This window comes from Schistocerca americana, chromosome 4, assembly GCF_021461395.2.
Source record: "Schistocerca americana isolate TAMUIC-IGC-003095 chromosome 4, iqSchAmer2.1, whole genome shotgun sequence".
Taxonomy (NCBI): domain Eukaryota; kingdom Metazoa; phylum Arthropoda; class Insecta; order Orthoptera; family Acrididae; genus Schistocerca; species Schistocerca americana.
Genome location: NC_060122.1, coordinates 346,957,728 through 346,970,422, shown reverse-complemented (window position 1 = coordinate 346,970,422; position 12,695 = coordinate 346,957,728).

Sequence of the window (12,695 nt, the reverse complement as noted above, 5' to 3'; positions counted from 1 at the left end):
TCCCGATTGGTCTCCGAGATAGAACACATTTATGTACATATTGGTTTTGGGCTACTGGCGCGCTTGGGTTTGTCTTAGGGACCCTCACATGTTCAATAGTGTGGTGTGCGTACCGTAACATCTTCAGTACACACACCATCAGATTATTTGATTGTCGCTCTAACGAAGTAGGCGAGTGTCAGCAATATGTCTCGTGGTCTTATCGTGGCGTGTTTATCTTCTGCTGTTAGGTCAGACGATAGAAATGCCACTTGCACGCTTAGAGTAGCGGGTTGACGGTAACCAACTTTAAACAGAACTTGATTAATTTTCACTCACATTTATTAAAATAATAACAAGCATAAAATTTCCTTAACTTGGTTCTGGATGCTATTTACAATTGACAATCTGAAGTTCCTTTGTATTGGTAAGTCAATCTTATTCTCACATATATCTCTGATACTTGACAAAAGTGTCTACACATTTATCTTCATGGCTATGTACAGGAATATGGTAATCTTATTAGGCGCAGACTGAAACTTTACTATAGACTGGTACAGACAAATTTACAACTCGTACAGACTGGTACAGACTAATGCAGACTGGTACAGACTGGTGCAGACAAATGCAGACTGATTAAAAATGGTTCAAATGGCTCTGAGCACTATGGGACTCAACTGCTGAGGTCATTAGTCCCCTAGAACTTAGAACTAGTTAAACCTAACTAACCTAAGGACATCACAAACATCCATGCCCGCGGCAGGATTCGAACCTGCGACCGTAGCGGTCTTGCGGTTCCAGACTGCAGCGCCTTTAAACGCACGGCCACTTCGGCTGGCCAGACTGATTAATCGGAGGTCTATACACTCGTTGTAATACCTCGTGCATTCATGTATCACTGCGCAAGTGTGATCCGCGAGGAGAAAAGGTTCTACGTTAGCAGCAATCTCATTGGCTGCATTAAATATTAATACGCAGATCAGCGCAAGCAGAATTTGGTCCGTCTCTATGGCAGCACCATCTCGTAGTGCGAGCGCTGCGCCTGCGCTGTTGGGCATAGCGGGGCGCACTCTAGTGGGAAAGTTGTGTACGTCCTGTCTATGCGGAACTATGTACACAACAAATAGCATAGTCAAACCGTCAATACAGGTTGAATGACGTAAAACTTTGACGCTAGGTGTTCACAGAATGGTTGGTGGTCAGGGGCTCATACTGTTAGCGAATCAGATTTTAATAATAATTAGAAAGAGTATTTTTGTGCAAACGACCACATTTTAAATGGAACAATTCCTATTGACATTAACAAACTAAAAGTAGAATAACTTAGACTGTCAGTGGTGTTTTTTGCAGGATTCTAGTGCGTGCCGATGGTTTAAATGGCTCTGAGCACTATGGGACTTAACATCTGAGGTCATCAGTCCCCTAGACTTAGAACTACTTAAACCTAACCAACCTAAGGACATCACACACATCCATGCCTGAGGCAGGATTCGAACCTGAGACTGTCGCAGCAGCCCGGTTCCGGACTGATGCGCCTAGAACCGCTCGGCCACAGCGGCCAGCAGTGCGAGTCGTTTATGAAATATCGTATCTTGGAAAGTCTCGCACCAACACTTGTTTGTGCCATGGAACCTGCGTAGTCGCTAGGTACGATGTTGCTATGTTTGTTTACAGTGTGCTTGTGTGTTCCTTGAGTGCATTGCGACTTACTGGTCAGTGCGTGACAGTCCAAGCAGTAAATCGTGATTGGACCGTGTGATTTACCAGTGAAGAAAAAGCCGACATGCTCATGGTATATGGACAGCGTAGGAAGAACGCAGTTCGTTCTCGAACTGTGTATGAGGCAACATTTCTCAATAGGCGTCAGCCATCTCGGAAGTTATTTATCAGCCTCTTCAACCAGAGACGTAGAAACGATAGTTTAACACCTAGATAACGCAACAGACGGTAACAACTGACGACAGAAGAGGGAGAAATTAATGTTCTTGCTGTTGTTGCAGTTGATCCGCACGTTAGCTCCCGTGCAATCGCAGGAGAGGGTTGGGGTTGGGTTGTTTGGGGAAGAAGATCAGACAGAGAGGTCATCGGTCTCATCGGACTAGGGAAGGACGGGGAGAGAAGTTGGCCGTGCCCTTTCAAAGGAACCATCCCGGCATTTGCCTGGAGCGATTTAAGGAAATCACGGAAAACCTAAATCAGGATGGCCGGACGCGTAATGCGCAGGAGAGGCATGAGTCATAAGTGTCCTATGCATTCTCCATGGACACAGGTTCCATCCCAACCAAAACTCCCAAAACTCCCTTCATCAACAGCTGCATGGAAGCGATTATGAAAATCGTGTTAACTTCTGTACATAGGCATTAAGACAGGATACACTATACCACGTATCTTATTTGGTGATGAAACCACATTTACCAATAATAGGCAGATAAACGGCTGAAACATGCACTATTGGTTTATTGACAGTCTCATTTGGGTTCGTCTGGTGGAACGTCAGCGCACATGGAGTGTAAACGCGTCGTGTGGGGTAGCTCAAATGGCTCTGAGCACTATGGGACTTAACATCTATGGTCATCAGTCCCCTAGAACTTAGAACTACTTAATCCTAACTAACCTAAGGACAGCACACAACACCCAGTCATCACGAGGAAGAGAATATCCCTCACCCCGCCGGGAATCGAACCCGGGAACCCGGGCTTGGGAAGCGAGAACGCTACCGCACGACCACGAGCTGCGGACGTGTGGGGTAGTGAACCATAAGCTCATAAACCTGCGTTTCATAAAGAGAACACTGAACGTGCACAAGTATCACAGCTTCCTAACAGACCATCTCCCATGGATGCTAGAAGATGTTCCTCTGTGGTCTAGGAGGAACCTGTGGTACCAGCATGATGGCTGTCCATCACATAGCGCACGAAGTAGTACAGCATGTCTTCACGAACCGTTTCCAGATCGTTGAATTAGACGCTGGGGACCTATATCTTGGCCAGCCCGTTCCCCACATCTGACGTCTGTAGACTCTTGTATGTGGGGAAAGCTGAAAGACGCTATCTACAAGGACACACTAGATGATATTCCTGCAGACTGCTCGGACATCTCCGCTAAAATGGTAGCATGTGTGCAACAGTCGTTCCGTACCAGACTGTAAGCACGTATTGTCGCTGCCGATGGTCATTTTGAACACAAACATTAATAGTCAATTGTCTTGTTTCTGGTTAGAATCTACATAACTAGTGTATGCACTTGTCTTGTTCTTTAGTGTGTGCTACCACAGGTATTGTACATGTGTCGATTTGGATATCTCGTAAACGACTCGTACTAGAATCCTGCAACAAACACCACTGACATTCTAATTTACCGCACTTTTAGTTTGCACAAAATACACACTCTCTATTATTATAACCTGTTGATTTGGTAACAATACGAGCCCCTCACTACCAAACCATTCTGTGAAAACCATACATCACTAACACTTTCCATTTCCGCAATATTTTCGGTGCAAGTTTTAGGTGATTCACCCTGTATTTGACAATTTGAAGGGCCCGTATTGACGTATTGTCAGTACTGGAAATATTGACGATTATTATGGACGGTTCTCGAAATATTCTTAGCATTGTCAATACATACTGAACGTGTGGGGTCAAGTACTAACGGTCTGACAAAATTCTCCATCCAGATGCTAACAGGGCATCATGAACCAGCCACACAGCGTCAGCGTGCACTTTTTGTTTTCAGTTCGCCTTTGTGCACATCACTCCTCAGATTCAATTTTTCTAGTAGTCTTTTGATACAAAACGATTTTACTAGACATATTCGAGGGTAATTATTGTATGAACCACTTTGAGGTGATCAAGGATGGATTATCTGCGACGCTGCTTACTTTATAAAGTTGAAATTATAGTTTAGGTTGGTGAATTACATAGTAGTTCGGAAAAACGCTTCCACTACGAAAATTACGTCGTACGTCTGCAAATACTAGTAAGACGTCTGCAAAATGCATGTCAGTTTCATCAAATTATTACAAAACGAAAAAAAAAGGTTTTACTTTGATTGACTGATCATATATTTGCCAGGCAGATGTAATCGCTTCGCGGGTTTGTATATAATTTTACTAATTGTGTTTGCTGATACTCTATTACAGAACTAATCTCCGAGGATTCGAATGATCTGCCAGTCGCTAGAAATGTCAAAGTTACTCCTAATCTCTCGTCGACCGCGATTGCCTTTCTCATTTCCGTATTTTGTTTCTCTATTTCATGATGCAGGATCCGTGGTTCCGATCTGTCAGTAAATCAACCATTTTTTTAACCATTCTCAGACCCTTCCTTTATTTCGATGTTTTCTGTTGCTCGTAAGCTATAGCCAATTCAGTTGCAGCACATCTTTTCTTTTGCGTGTTCGATATCTTAAGCTTGTAAAACTGCGTTATCAACTGACAATTTTAGTCAATATTATTGATGGTGTGAGATTGCTTCAGTGTATTCAAGGTTTGAAAAACTAGTATTGTCAATAAACACTGAACGTGTGCTGGACCCTCTACCCAACCAATTTCTTTGACGTTTTATTCTAGCCCAACCTACCCCATCGCTTTCAACATCTAGGCTAGAGATGACTTTCTGCAATTAATCTAGCCCGTTGGACGCACAGTTTTCCGTAATGTGTTGTGAGTGCGAGGACTTGAAGAGTGTATCAGAGAGAAGCATCGGTTAACTGTTTGTACAAGCACCGGCTGAAATGCCACGCATCTACGCTAATGAAGAATATGCAGATATCGTACATGTTTACGAGTTCTGTAGTGGTAGTAATCCTGCTACTGTCGAAGAATACCGTCGGCGCCTTCCGGCACCCCGATTTCCTGATCATTGAATGTTTACCAGAATTTTCAGCACATTGCGTTGAACAAGTATTCTTACAAGTCACCATTTTTCTTCTGAACATGTAGTTGAACAACCTGTGCAAGAACACCAACACATTGTTGAAGTGGTGAAGCATAGTTCTACTGCCAGCACAAGGTGACTTTCTGCACGCATCAGTGTTCCACAGACATGTGTACGATGAAAATTACATGTACAAACGAAAAGGTGAACAGGCGAGATATAATGAACTGCTCGGCCGCATCGTGGACACGTACATCGTATCCACAATCTTCACATTGGCTACAATACCACACGACTTGAATTTTGTCACTTGTTAATTGACAGTCGTCATTTGCGTCTGCCAATGCTATTCATTGATGAAACTACGTTTACACGGAATGGAATCAACAATAAACGTAATAATGATCGATGGTCGCAGAAAAATCCACGCGCTATAGTGGAAACAAATTTCCAAGTTCAGTTTTTGATCGATGTTTGGTGCGGTAAGCCAGCACCCTGGTGACTGGTCTAGTCATTTTAGAAGACCGAATGATGGGAGAGAGGTATTTGCGTTTTTTGGCTAATTCGTTTGTTGAACACCTTGAGGACGTTCCTTTGGCCACGCGGACTGCAATGTACTTACAGCATGACGGAGCCCCTCAAAATTTTACCAGATGTGCGAAGGAACATCTCAACCGCATTAATCCTAATCCCTAGATTCGTCGTGGTAGTATACATAACTGGCCGCAATCATCGCTAAACCTTACGCCATTAGATTTTTTTTATGGAACTGGATGAAGTCTGAGCTGTACAAACGAAAAGGCGAATACACGAGATGACATGAACTGCTCGGTCGCGTCGTAGTCACTGCTACCCTCATTACAGTATGTGCAGAGGCACTCGGACAAGCTACACACATGTTGTGTTTAGGAATCCTGCATACTTGGTTCGCGGGGTCAGCGATTTTCTTTGCCTCGTGATGACTGGGTGTTGTGTGATGTCCTTAGATTAGTTAGGTTTAAGTCGTTCTAAGTTCTAGGGGACTGATGACGATAGATGTTAAGTCCCATAGTGCTCAGAGCCATTTGAGCCATTTCAACCATACTTGTTTCGCTAGACAAACAATCAAACAAATCGTATTAATGAGTTGAATTGTAACAAGGCAAAAACAATACTTAACTTTGATAGATGCGTCACAATCGAAGGGCGACGTACAAAATAATTAGTCATCTTCAGAACAGACAAACACAAGTCTGTGCTACATTGAGATGGCAAATGATAGAGGCTATGATGCATCGGCTAACGACGTGGCTAACGTTGAAGCTGCTATCGACGTGGGTTCCATCAGTCAGGTGTGGCGCTTATGTCCTCTTCACCTAGGAGCCGCTGCTGTCGCGTTGTCGTCCTGGGGCCCTATTCTGTATCCTTCCGCCATTTTTCCGATCGCTTCGGTACGCGAGCACCAAACGGTCTTGTTTTCGGAGAGCCCCAGCATTATTCTGTAGGAATTTCGGAAGTGGTGCCGAACGGTACCAGCAAACCGATACACTGTTGTCAGTTCTCCTCGCACCAACCAATCAGATCCGCGCATTCGCACCACAGCGCCACAGCAGCACGACCTGAAGTGGCTAGCAGCCGACACGGGCACGCTATTCTTCTGCCGAAAAGTGCGGTTAGAGTATGTAGCACTGTTCAAATCCCTAGGAGCGAGTTACAACCACATTCTATGCATCTTCTTATTCTTTGACACTCTGTTAAACAATTTTTCGTGTTCATGGAGGTATTTCCATAAATGCAACTAACTGAGGGCAGGTTTTTTAAATGCCATATGCGTTTCGCTTCTTTTATTTGTGAAGCATCTTCACAAATAAAAGAAGCGAAACGTGTGTGGCAATAAACAAACTTCCTACAATTAAATGTATAGATGGAAGATGTGTTGTGGTCTTCAGTCCTGGGACTGGTTTGATGCAGCTGTCCATGCTACTCTATCCTGTGCAAGCTTCTTCATCTCCCAGTACCTACTGCAACCTACATCCTTCTGAATCTGCTTAGGGTATTCATCTCTTGGTCTCCCTCTACGATTTTTACCCTCCATGCTGCCCTCCAATACTAAATTGGTGATCCCTCGATGTCTCAGAACATGTCCTACCAACCGATCCCTTCTTCTAGTCAAGTTGTGCCACAAGCTCCTCTTCTCCCCAATTCTATCCAATACCTCCTCATTAGTAATGTGATCTACCCATCTAATCTTCAGCATTCTTCTGTAGCACACATTTCGAAAGCTTCTATTCTCTTCTTGTCCAAACTATTTATCGTCCACGTTTCGCTTCCATACATGGCTACACTCCATACAAATACTTTCAGAAACGACTTCCTGATATTTAAATCTATACTCGATGTTAACAAATTTTTCTTCTTCAGAAACGCTTTCCTTGCCATTGCCAGTCTACATTTTATATCCTCTCTACTTCGACCATCATCAGTTATTTTGCTCCCGAAATAGCAAAGCTCCTTTACTACTTTAAGTGCCTGATTTCCTAATCTAATTCCTGCAGCATCACCCGATTTAATTCGACTACATTCTATTATCCTCGTTTTGCTTTTGTTGATGTTCATTTTATACCCTCCTTTCAAGACACTGTCCATTCCGTTCAACTGCTCTTCCAAGTCCTTTGCTGTCTCTGACAGAATTACAATGTCATCGGCGAACCTCAAAGTTTTTATTTCTTCTCCATGGATTTTAATACCTACTCTGAACTTTTCTTTTGTTTCCTTTATTGCTTGCTCCATGAATTTTGAAGCAACTAAGGAATGATGGAAAACAGAGAATTTCTCGAGTGTTTCAATCCATGTATTTGTACAATGTTGTACTACACTTCATTCCTAACTCATATTTTGAAACGTAAAATCCAAAACAAGAAATCGACGTGAATGAGAATAAAATGACATATGACATTTATGACAGTTTCCAGAATCTTATCAAATATCCTATCGTTGTTACGCATGCGTGGGAGCACATGGTCAGCGAAATTTGAATAGTGTTCCCGACTGGAGTGCCAGTGCTGACTTTATACTGTAACAATATAATCATCCAGGACTCCACAAATGCACTGAAGTTGATGCTGGAATATTCTAACATTTATTGTGAAATATACAACCGCTGTAATGTGATGGGTACAATGATGCTAACAGGTGAATGTGTTAAAAATACGTATTTTGCCATTGATTCTTTGTAAAACGCATGGTACAATGATTACTAACTGTTGTACATGTGTAAACCTGGCAGTGTATTAAATAATATAGAAAATAAATGAAAATGAACCTTAAATGTGTTTTATCTCAGAAACCATTCAAAATAGGGTCTATGTCTGTATTAATCTTTTTCCTTCAAATGATCGTTCTGTGTCATATCCCTGAATATTGACTATCCCTCCGGGGACATCCAGTACAACTTGTCTCTAGCATTTTAGTGTTGCTGTTTTTCTGGTCTTCAGTCTGAGAACTCGTTTGATGCAGCTCTCCATACTACTCGATCCCGTACAAGCCTCTTCATCTCTGAGTAGTTGCTGCATCCTATATCCATTTGAATCTCCTCACTGTATTCATCTCTCGGTCTCGGTCTGCAAATTTTATGCCCAACACATCCCTCCATTACCATGATAGGTTCCATGCCTTTTATGTATGTCGCCTCTCATTTTCATCGATGTTTTATATCATTACACAGTGGGAATAAGGTTATTCTGATGACAGTATTTGTACTGAGAGCTCAAATTACTTTTCACTTGATTGCTATGCATGTTGGGAACTGCATGTGGCCTTCCTCTTAGTTCTCTCTGTTACTTCCCTGTGTGTCTTGTTGCGAGGCGAGTACCAGAGCACGTGACACAGTGCGTTTTTGTGGGGGGTTTGCACTTCCGCAAATACCGGGAGAGTCATACTTCAAATGGTTCAAATGGCTCTAAGCACTATGGGACTTAACATCTGAGGTCGTCAGCCCTCTAGACTTACAACTACTTAAACCTAACTAACCTAAGGACATCACACACATCCAGGATTCGAACTTGCGATCGTAGCAGCAGCGTGGTTCCGGACTGAACCGCCTAGAACCGCTCGGACACAGCGGCCGTCTAGAGTCGTACTCATTGGGCTTGAGTGCCTGGAGGGGCGACTGACCTCTGTCGAGTTTCGCCTGTTGTATGGAGGACGAAACGACCTGCGGCCGTCTGAGTGTCGCCACAGTTTATGAGTTTACCATTCCGGTGCGTCTGGTATGAAGACTGCTGGCGTCGACTGACTGTATTTTCTTCATGATTCTGCGACTTCTTGTGGACGGTGCTCTGCCAGATGCAACTGTCTGGCACTGGATGGCTGATGTTCTTGGCATGCTGTCTTCGTAGCCGGTCAAATAGGGCGTTCAGAGCCCCCAGCTAAATAGCAGAGGGATGATTGGCCAACTGAAACTGAGGCCAGTTGACGTCTTAAGGCCCTGCAAAAAATGAGAGTGAATAGTCGCTATTGGCGCGAATAGTGTTCTGAGAGAGTGTGGAGAAATTTTGGAATCTGCACTGAATGCTGATTCGTGGCTTTTCGAGGGTAGTGGGGAGTTGAATAACGCCTGGCATCGCTCTTGCGTTGCGCGACCGCAGGGCATTTAGGATCTGATCTTGATTGGAATCAGACGGTCTTGTGACGTAGTCGCACTTTTTTGGAATCGTTGTGGAACACGACTTTGGTCATACTCCAGTTTTATCGTGTGAATTAAGACCCAGATACTTACTCTGCGTTTTCGCACCTGTGCCGACAGGGCGAGTTTAGGCGGTTTTGCTGTCTCTTTTCCTGGGAATACGTCCTCATGCATTCAGAAGTTTCTCTGCTTTGGCAACTCCAGCAGAACTTAGATTCTCGGACAGCATTCGAGGCCATGGGTTGAAACAGAGTTGCTGCACTGCAGGAGTTGACGCCCACGTCATCAGAATACTGCCTATCGACGACGTGCTGCAAGTTTCAGGACTGGTAAAGTATTTTGCGGCTCCGGCTTTGTAGGACCTATAATTTTTATACCGAAGTCCTCAGCAGCACGTGCGCTCACTTTGCTACAAGTCTACCTTGTTTGTTTCTCCATGTGTTCCCATTTGAGCTCTCACTACTAATCGTGATACTGCATTAAAGTCGGGGCAGTAATATTTGATTCATTAGGACCTCCAGTCATTATCGTCAGTCTATTGCATCACAGAGAGTAGGAGCTCCTTGTTCTCGACCCAGCTCTTATTCTCATAATAGTTCAGTTTACTCTGTCCTTTAGTCAACTGTTTCTATCGACAGTCAAGTACCTTTGTGTTCAGATTTATAATAAATCTCATCGTAATATTTAATCCGCATATCATTTCGTAGATAGCTGCAGAATCCCATGTTCTGTCGTTTATTATGATAAAATTCCGTTTTTTTTACTGAGTAGATTACAATTTTGTTACATTATTGTGAGTGTGCACTCCTTATTTTACCAACTAGTAGGTTCCGCCATCAATTCCTTTCGTTACCATTGTGCGCACAAGTAATTAGATGGTAGGTAAGGAAGGGGTCGAACGCATGCCTAGTTCTCATGCAAAATTCGCCATAATTAAGGAGGTACAAACTCTTCTCTACCCCGGCACCTCGCAGCCAAACTCACAATTCCTTCGTGCCTCTGGATGTGTCCTTTCAATCTATTTCTTTTTTTTTTACTCAATTTGTACCATAAACTTCTTTTTTCTCCAATACGACTTGCTATCTCCTCGTTATTTATTCTATTTACCTATCTAATCTTCAAAATTCTTATGTAGCACCAGATTTCAAAAGCTTGTATTCTCTTCTTGTCTGGACTGCTTGCCGTCCGATACTAGAGTATACTACAAACAAAGACCTTCAGGAAATATTTCCTATAACTCAAATTTACACTCCATAATAAAAAAAGTGAGCCACCCAGCGGGAGAGGAGCAACCGAAATACAACTCCACTGGTTGAGATGATATGTGATGTTATTTCAGTGATCACAAAATCGAGGCAAATTTACAAAGCACTTGGCAATATGAACGTTGCACCTCGTCTTGCCTAGAGGCATGCACATTCGGTCTGTAAAGATTACACGAAGACGTTATATCCTCTATTGAGGCAAGCTGGACTACAAGCGCTCTAACTGGTCCTTGATATATTGACAGTGGGACGAAGTCCAAGTTGATCCCACACATTACTATCGGGGACATATCTGAAGATCCTTCTGCTCAAGGGAGTACCACAACATTAAGCAAACATTTCATAGAGACATGTGCAGGACGATACTGTCGCACTAGAGATGACACTTGAGAACGCAGGATGTGCGTAACCTACCGCTGCGCTGTCAGATTTACCTCAGTCACTATCAGCTGTGACCCAGGGTCATAGTGGTGGGTCCTCCCACCATGACACCAGGAGTAGCATCACTCTGCCTGAAAACTAAGTTTTTCGCGGCGACATTCTTGAATTAATGCTTCACGAAGTTTTTGCGACGGCACATCTGTGTCATACTCGAGCCATCAGGTCATGGTGATGTCACGAGTCACGGAACTTCAATATGCTACCGAAGATAACGTCGTTGTCTGTGACTGAAAAATATTGATAGCGATGATGACGATGTTTGGTTTGAGAGGCACTCAACTGCGCGGTCATCAGCGCCCGTACAAAGTCCCAATTTTTACACAGTTCAATTTTTTACACAGTTCAATATAGCCACATTCACAAATGCTGATGATAAAATGATGAGGACAACACAAAACGCCCAGTCCGCGGGCAGAGAAAATCCCCAACCGAGCCGGGAATCGAACCCGGGGCTCCGGGATGCAGAGGTAACTGATAGCGATGCTGATTCCGTTATACTGTGGATGATTCCGCTGATTTCTCTTTTGCCAGTCTGTATTTTATATGTTCTTTTCTTCGGACTTCATCGGCTATTTTTCTGTTCAAAAAGCAAGATTCATCAATTAGTTTTAGTTTTTCATTTCATGAACTAATTACCTCAGAATCGCCTGAATTAATTCGAATGCATTCCATTACCCTTGTTTTGCTTTTGTTGATATTTACCTCGCAATCACTTTTCAACACATTGTCCGTTTCATTCAACTGCTCATCTCAGTCCTTTTCCGACTCTTACAGAATTACAATGTCACTGGCAAACCTCCTCGTAGTTTTTATCTCTTCTGCCTCAGCTTTAATTCCCATCCAGATTTCTCCTACTTCTTTACTACTGGCTCAGTGAGCCTACCCCTGAATGACTTCAGGGGTAGGCTACGACCCTGTCTGACTCCTGTCTCAACCGCTGCTTCCCTTTTATATCCTTCGACAGTTATAACTGCAGTCTTGTTTCTGCACAAGGATATCAATAATAATACTAATTACATAAAATGAACTGATATAATAATAATAATAATAACTTGATTACATCTGTGGTTAGTACATCACTTTTTTATAAGTTCTAAGTAATTGCAGCTGAAGGAAACAAATGATTTGAAAAGTATTCGTCTGAAAATTTAGAAGTGCCTGTGCCTTGCCACTGATTTAAGAATTATAATAGCAAAGAACTCTGACAACTTTGACACTGTCTGAATTTAAATGATATATTATAGAAGTGTGTTCTTACCATCACTATTATTTCACTTAGAATTACGTATGTGAAAATAAGCTCCAGACTAAAGGCCGATTAATTCTGGACGTCAGTGGAACAGAAAGGGACGCTGCTGTTAAATCTTGGTGCGTTTACAGTAGACAGAACGTCAACACGACTGTACTTCGATTAAGACGGTATCGAACGGTGAAAGTCAGGCTATGAGATGATAACATCTTTGATACAAG